The sequence below is a fragment of the Capsicum annuum genome, chromosome 1 (assembly GCF_002878395.1).
Source record: "Capsicum annuum cultivar UCD-10X-F1 chromosome 1, UCD10Xv1.1, whole genome shotgun sequence".
NCBI classification, from domain to species: domain Eukaryota; kingdom Viridiplantae; phylum Streptophyta; class Magnoliopsida; order Solanales; family Solanaceae; genus Capsicum; species Capsicum annuum.
In genome coordinates, this window is record NC_061111.1 from 111,566,415 (window position 1) to 111,575,047 (window position 8,633).

The following is an 8,633-nucleotide window of genomic DNA, read 5'->3' on the forward strand; positions in this document are numbered from 1 at the left end:
AAGAGGAGGGCAACAAAAGAAGCTAGCGAGTAGCTCGGGAGACAGAGCTAGATGAGCAGCTACAGGCGTCGAGTAGAACTTAGTAAAAATTAGAATAGAGTGAGAGGTGCTCGTGTTTAAGTGATCCTAACATATCTATGTGCATCTATATATAGATGATGAAGAAGATTTGGGATACGTTGAGTCGACAGAGACTGGAGCCATTATTCTTCTTGTTTTACCCCTAAGTATCAAGTTTGACATAACGAACACAATGATCTAGTCCATAAATCTAAAGGGCGTATTTGAAGTTCTGCCTACAGATAATGAAAAATTACATCTTGCTAATTTCATTGAGATCTACAGTTCGTATACAAATCTAGGGGTAAATCAGGAAACACTTAGACTGAGGTTGTTTCCCTTCTCACTTATAAGAAAAATATTTTTATGGTTAGAAGAACTGCCAAGAGACAATCACTACATAGAATGAGTTGTACAGGCAATTCTTGAACAAGGTTTTTGCTCCATCTAGGATCAAGAATGAAAGATGAGATGCAGAATAAAGGATAGAAGAGATGCTAGCTAAGTTGGTAAAACTTCAAGAAGATCAAAAGATCAGCCTTATGGAGATTAAGGCCAACATTTCAAGGTTGACCCAACAGGTCGAATCTCATGAAACTATTATCAAGCTATTGGAGCACCAGTTTAGCTAGATGTCAACAACTCTGAATCAGAGGCAATCCTCCTTTCAAGGAATAATGTACAGAATCCAAAAAATTATGGTCATGTTCTTGCCACTACCATGAGGAGTGGTATTAATACTATGAATCCCCTATTACCTGCCAGGGAAACTGATGATGACGAGACACGTATTATAGGGCTAGAAAAAATAACAGGTGGTAACGATGCAGTTGCTAAGGAAAAGGGTAAAGGCCTGGTTATTGAGCAGGAAATAAGACAGATTTTGAGACCACCCCCACCTTTTCCCCAGCAATTGAAGTAGAAAAGAGGGAAAGAAAAATTAAGTAGTTTATTAAAATGCTGAAAGAATTAAGCTTGAATAATTCTCTTCTCGAGGTATTAGAGCAGATGCTTAGATATGTCAGGTTCATGAAACAATTATTCACTATACCATATACTATTAGGTCATCCCAATTCGCCAGAGCCTTATGTGACTTAGGTTCCAGCATAATCTGATGTCACTATCCATAGTCATGCAATTGGGTATGGACCCTCCAGAACTGACTTCAATGCGGATGCTGATGGTTGACCGCACGGTGAAGAAACCTGTTGGAATTTCATTTGATGTGATTGTAAGAGTGGACAATTTTATATTATCAACTGAATTTTTCATTATACATTGAGAGGTTGACACTGAAATGCCCATTATATTTGGAAGATCGTTTTTGGCCATAGGTAGAGTGATAATTCACATAGAAAAAAGAAAGTTGAAATTCAGAGTCAACGATAGGAAGGCCACATTCAACATCCAAAAATTAATGAAGCAGCCTACCGACATGAGAGTGGTGCCAGTGATTAATTGTATTGATGACCTTGAAGGGTACTTTTGTGGATATCTTGATGAATTCTAAGTAATCAAGATACCTGACTCGTTCTGCCATAATAAATCAAGCATTGCATGGGAGGCAATCCATGAGCTTGTTGGTGAAGTCTGAATAACCAACATAGCCATATCGTGCGGCAATATTAAATCAAACGCTGAGTAAGAGGCAACCTACTATTTTAGTGTTCGCTCTTTGTTGTTTTTATTTTGTAGGTTTTAGCTTATAGACTTGCCCAGAATATAGTAAGAATGCTACGTTCTTTGATTTCTATGTAAGGGGATTATGTGACCAACCCCTCATAGTCACAAGTCCCACACGGACCATATAAGTTGAAAAGTCAAAATTTTGAGGATGAAAATGGAAAGTTGTGGACCTTGGCACCTATTCATACTTTTGAAACTATAAATTTACATTTCAGGACCATTAGGAGTTAAAATTGTTTTAAAAATTCAAGTCCGGAGTGCAGGAAAATGGGTCAAAAATTACACCCTACACTAGTTGGCCGCAGGTGGAAGGCGCAAGTGGCTGTCGCGGATAGGTATTTAGTGGTCCCAATTTTTAATTCACACTTTAGGCCCACCAACACATATACATGACCTAAACTACCCCCCTCTTATATTTAAACATCATTAACCTTATTCTAATTCATTTAAATCCTTAAAACTTCACTTTTCTCTTTGAATTCGGACTTTCTTCTTAAAACACAAACTAACCCAAAACTTAAATAAAGGCTAAACTGACACTTGTTTAAGATACCAACTTGTCCCCACACACTAAAAACAAGTTCCAACATTGGTTTTTTTGAATTTCTTCATTGTTCACTTTCGGTTCATCATAAAAGAGTTAACTTTTTTCGGCTCCAAAGGGTTATGCATTAATTTATTTATTGTTTAAAAAAGTTGATATGCATATTCCATTGCAAAATATATAGAATCTATCATGCTTGTATGTAGGATTCTTGAAGTAGCCTAAAATCTTTATGTAGGGCCTTGTTCTTAACTAAAATCTAAAGTTAGGCCTTAACAAGAAGTTGAACTTGAAGGAATAGAGTAATACCACAAGTTGAACATGTTGAGTTTGTTATGAAAATCATTATTCTTTCCATATATGTGTAAATTGGACTTGTTGGGATTTCAAATAGGTGAAAGGGGTGTGAAAATTTTGGAAAACTTTGAACTTTTTAAATTTTGAGTTTTTGTTCAACTTTTGCTATCCCTCATTTTTATTGGAAACTAACAACTAGTTTTTCAGGTACATATGGCATCTAAAGCTATGAAAAAAAAAGAAGGTCAATACCTTGAGGAGACGGACAGAGTCTTCTAATTCTAGTGTTTTAGTTGAGGAGTACCCAAGGAAAAAATATAGAGACACTATAGTTAGGGTGACACATAAGTTACTAGAGGGCAGATGTGCCAGGCTTCTCAGACAGTTGTAACCCAACCACAGATGAAGTCAGTGTAGATGTCACCTCCTCCCCCCACCTCCTACACACTCATCTACCTGATGATGATGATGATAATGATAAAAAGGAGACAAATTTTGAGTCTACTCCACAGGTTGCTACTCAGGACCCCCAGTATGAGCAGGGGTCCCAGGATTTATCTGAGGAGGCAAAACAAGAGGAGTCATCAGTGGTGCACCAGTTTGAGAAGGGTACCGCTACTCACGTATAGCAGTCAGATATACCCCAGTCTGATAAGGTTACAGAGCAGCCTTCCCATGATGTATCAGTATAGTAGGGGCATATTCTCGCACCCACACATACCTCAAAAGTACCTCTTGATGAGGGAAACCCGAGGTGGTGTGCGGAAGGGATACGGGAGATATGTTATATAGATAGCCATATTTCAAAAGTAGGTAGGACTATGTGGGTTGTTTATATTGAGTGCCAAATTGATCTATCAAGGTTGAGTCAAGTACCATAGTTACGGGCCTCATTTGATCGATATCAGTTAGAGTGGATGACTCGACCACTCAGTTCTTACAGCCCGACTATAGTGCATGAGTTTTATGTATCATAATTGATCATATACTAGTTATGGTTAGAGGGGTCAGAGTTGATATTTTAGCAGAGACTATTTCTAGAGTCATCTTCGACCCAGATTACATTACTCCTATATCCATAGTTGAGTGTAACCACAGACTGAGGGTCACACGTGATAGACACATTATACGGAAGGCTGAGCACAGACAAGAAAGGATTGATATGACTAGGTGGATAGTCAATTGTATATACCTTTAGGTAATGCGGCCCCATGGATTGAGGGTCATGGTGTGATCAAGAAGGGCCTATTGATATTTGAGGACAAGTTTGGGTGGTTGCTGATCAGATACCGATTATTCCCCACTGCTTTAGATAATTTGTTGACTTGGGAGGGGAAAACACTAGTTTCTTGCTTGATGGATAGATATGCTATTGATTGTGATACCATTTTCTGACATGAGATACATTATAGAGCATTTGGAGAGTTGACTGATCTTATATTACCTTGCATGATTCAGAGGCTGTGTGATGAGTTTGGTGTACTTGAGATGTCGAGAGTAGACGAGAGGGTACTTGTGATGGCTACTATGAAGACAAAGACTATAAAGTATCTAGCATATCTAGGCCTTCCCAGGAGTTGGAGAGAGCAGGTAGTAGTACCTCAAGCTCAAACAGAGGGCCTTTCAATTTCCACAGAGCTTGGTGATGCACATCGAGATGATGTGGATGTTATTTTTGATATGGAGATAGGGGAGTAGAGAGAGGCCATAGATTTAAGAGTATAGGGTGAAGGGACATCGGCTACTTCTTCTTTAGCCCCTACTTTAACCTCAGAGCCCCTACGTGTATCTTTAGAGCCTACTCGTCCATCCACTATGGCTCCTGCTACAGGTATGATTACTATATCTAGAGAGTTTTTGTAGAGCTTAGTAGGTATCTAGAGGGCCACAGATGCTCAGGTGAGGGTTGTTAAGATCGAGATAGCTACCCTATATGAGAAACTGAGATTTGGGGTTAGGACTAGATTTAAAAAGGCAGAGGCCAGATGGGAGGTTGCACAGAGAGCAACACTGTTTGAGCTGTGTGCCAACTTTCAAGCACATCTTAATGAGTTTGAGAGATGGGTTACAACCTATTTCATAGAGACAGATGCACTGGATCTAGCCTAAATAAGGAAGGATTTTAATACACTACGAGTAGGGATACACTTACTGACAAAGAGCCGTATAGGATCCACTCCCTCAGTTATACTCCTAGTGGTACAAATATCACTTCTGAATGCATTGAGATAGTTTAATTTCTTCGTAGAGGATGATGAAGAAGTCCCAGCAGCTGGGGCCAAGAGAGTTCATATTGGAGATTTGCAGGATCCTAATATACCATATGACCAGGCCGTTAAAATGGCCAAACATAATTCGATGGAGAGTGCAGTTATTGATAGGTAGAGGTGTATAGAGCTAGTAGTGGGTGCATCCTCTAGTAGAGCACCTCTACCACCACCACCACCACCACCTGTGTCAGCAAATATGCCCCCATCTGGGATGCTCATAACACGGACGTTTAGTGTGTCCCAAGTATATTCTCACTTTTTCTTGTTTTGTATTATTTTAGCGCATTAAGGTAAATGCGCAGTTTTTTAGTTGGGGTGAGATGTGCCATAGCCACCATGGGTTTTTATTGCCGTAATTTTTTCCAGTCATCGTAATATGGTTGTAGAACCAACATGTCCAGGATAAATTTGTGTCGTATTGTGTTTTGTTTCTTATTGTGATATATTTTATATCATTAGGTGATTCTTAAGTATTTAGGATAGTAGTCATGTATTTTTATTAATTTTTGAGAAAAATGATACCCCTTCAAAGTTGTGTTTTAGAACTGTGTGAATGTATATATGTGAACAGTGTGGATCTTGTTATGACATTAAGATTAAGGACATGATAATCACTAGCTAATAATTGCATGAACCGGATAGGTAGTAGCTTGTAATATTGACTCTGTGCTATGTGTGTGTGAGATGCTACTTAGTTTCCTTTATGTGTTGAATTTAGAACTTGCCCGGTTAGTCTGCCAAAGATGAAAGATAATCAGTTAGAAAAGGATCATAGGTCATTTTTTATTTTAGTCCACTTTTAGCCTAAATGACTGTCCATGTGCGAATTGTATCCTTAGATTCCTGTTTTGAGACTTGTAGCCTATTTTTCTTATTTTACCTATTCACTTTCCCATTTTTGTTACAATGAATCTATTTTCCCCCTGGTTCTTCTTGGGCAATGTGCGCCTCAACTCAGGCAAAATGTCTAAGTTGAGGGTGGCTATTATAGGGGTGCATAGTATAAAGTGAATTTGTAGAATGGTAAAATAAAAGAAAAAGTTAGTAGGGATGGGTGTGGTAGAAAAAAAAAGAAAAATTTTGAAAAAAAATAAGAATAAAAGACTACACCCAACCTGAATGTGCAATAAAGAATAAAAAGAGAGAAATAAGGGTGGAATAGTAGGAAATTGGCTACTAAGTAAGACCCCAAAGTTAGTGAAGTTCTAAGGATGCTTAGTCACATGATATGTCCATATGTACCATGCCAACCTCCAAGCCAACATTACAAGCTGAGAAAAGTCCTATAGTGATCCTAACCTGACTATCTAAAAACTAAGGTAAAGAAAATAAGGGCAAGCCTATGGTATTTGATGCACATTGATTAGAACTTCTCTTTTGAGTGTGAGTGTCTCTTGATTGTCCCTGCATTGACATGCATTATTTCATATGAGTGAGTGGGACATCCTTGCTATGAGGGCACTTGAGTCATATTTCTAGCTATTTGCTTGTTTCAGGTAGTGTAACTTGTATATATGAGTGGTTGTCTATTTCTAATATAATTGCCATACCTTGATACCATTATGCCATATTATTGTACTTCATGCTCATACATAGTTGGTTTTGAAAATAAGATTGGAGGGGGTTTTGTGTTCTAAGCTTGAAGTGTTGACCGATTGCCTTGAATAACTTAAATTGTCCTAGTTAAGCATCATTTTTATTTTGTTGTGTTTTGTTGCCTGAGGACAAGAAAATATTCTAAGTTGAAGGTGTTGATATGTTATAGTAATATAGCACTTTCAAAGCTTAAAATGAGGAAAATATGCAAATTTCTAAGGTTGTTTTGTTAGATATGATGTATTTTGGGTATGTTTTGTAGGAAATCAAGTTTTGGATGCTAGGTTTGTGAAAAAGATGAAAAAGATGTTTTTGGCTATTGATTGGAGCAATTATGGATGTTCAGGACACTTTCTGGCTTGTTCATGATCCAAACATGTTCGGGACTTGAAGAAGAGCTGAAAAGATGACTTTTCACACTTGCTAAGTCAACACATGGACAACAAGTAGCACTTATGGCCAGCATGCGGGCAAAGAAAGTGCTAGAATTCCAAAATCTCGAGAGCTGACTTACAGGAAAAAGTTGTTCTGGCACTTGCACCTGGTACTTGCGCTCACCCTGCAGGCTGCAAGTGCTACCTGCGCCCAGGGTCAGGGCACAAGTGCACACCATAAGTAGCCACCGATCCTGTTTTCTTCTATTTTGTTTGGGCTTTAGTTTTAAGGTTTCCACTTGTACTATAAATACCCTTTATGTATTTTTTAGTAGGAGTCACACACTTTTGATATTCACAAGAATATTTTGATTCCGAGATTCAAATTTTATCTTGGGATTCTCTTGTATTGACTTTGGTTCCTTAATTCAGTTATGATCATGGGTTTTTATACTTCTTAATATTGTGCTTTCAACTATGCTTTTGATTATGAATGTTTTTTATTTCTTCACAAGCATGAGCAGTTAGAAACCTATAGCTAAGGTTGTGAAAACCCTAGCAGATTGACGAAGTAGGAGAAGTGTTATTGTTGGTTTGAACTAATACCTATGCATGAATTTCTTTATCTTCATGATAATAGTTTTATTAACGGGTGTTGTACACGTTAGGATCCCACCTAGATTATTTCTACTTACTCCAAAAGAGGAGTAGTGACTAGGAAAAGATAAAGACAATAATAATTTAGAGTTTAACTGTCGATTCACACTTCTAGGTTTTATATTAGTAAGATGGATAGGTTTCATCTAATAACTAGGTAATAGTTAACTGGGATCAAGATAAGGGCTAGTAAGGTGACATTTTGAAACTCAAAAGGTAAATAGTGAGATCCTTCTACTCTTCCAAAAGACTGTAGAAGGTACATAACTTATTGATTCTACATATAAGGTATCGGGTTAGTTCAACAAATCATGATAAGCCTATAGCATTAAGACACCAGGAGGAACACAATCCTAGTGTTCACTTACGACTACTTACAATCGAAGTTGATATTTGCTACTAGTCCAACACTGATACTCAAAACCCCCATTTACTTTTCTAGTTCAGCTCGCTGATTACAACAACTGAGAGCTGTGAATCCACATATTCCCTTGGGATTTGACCCCAACATTTATTAGATTACTATATTTGGCAATGACCCTATCATATTATGAAAGGAGGTGTAGCTTGGACGTCACTACATTTTCTTTCAATTCTCTCATCCTTTGGTGAACCTTATTCACTTAAGGTGGTGAAATTGGGTGGAGAGTGAATTTTCGACCATTCAACTCAAAATAATACTGATTGTTTCTTCTATTATGCTTGGTTTAATGGTTGTTTTTCCATGTCCTCCCAAGCAAGAGATAACACACTTGTATTGGTATCACATCACAAATACCTCATCGTGATAATTTTTGACTTTGAATCGAATCCCCACTTATCTAGCCACCTTAAACTCTCAATATTTATTTAATCATTAGAGTTTATATAGTGTGACATGTTTGGTTATTGGAAAATTTAAGAAATCAACCATAGTAGCACTAGCCACATTAGCACTTCTTCTACTATCAATGATCAAGAAGCACACATTCTTCTTAATAAGGCATTTAGTATGGAATAGATTTTCCCTTTAACTAGGGTCATCTATTGCCTTACTAATTATTTCTTGCCTCACAAAAAAAGTATGGAACCTCAAACTCTCTATCTTAAGTCAAAGCATCCTCATTATCTTCCTTTACTTGCTCATTTTCCCCGATCCCCTCTTTATC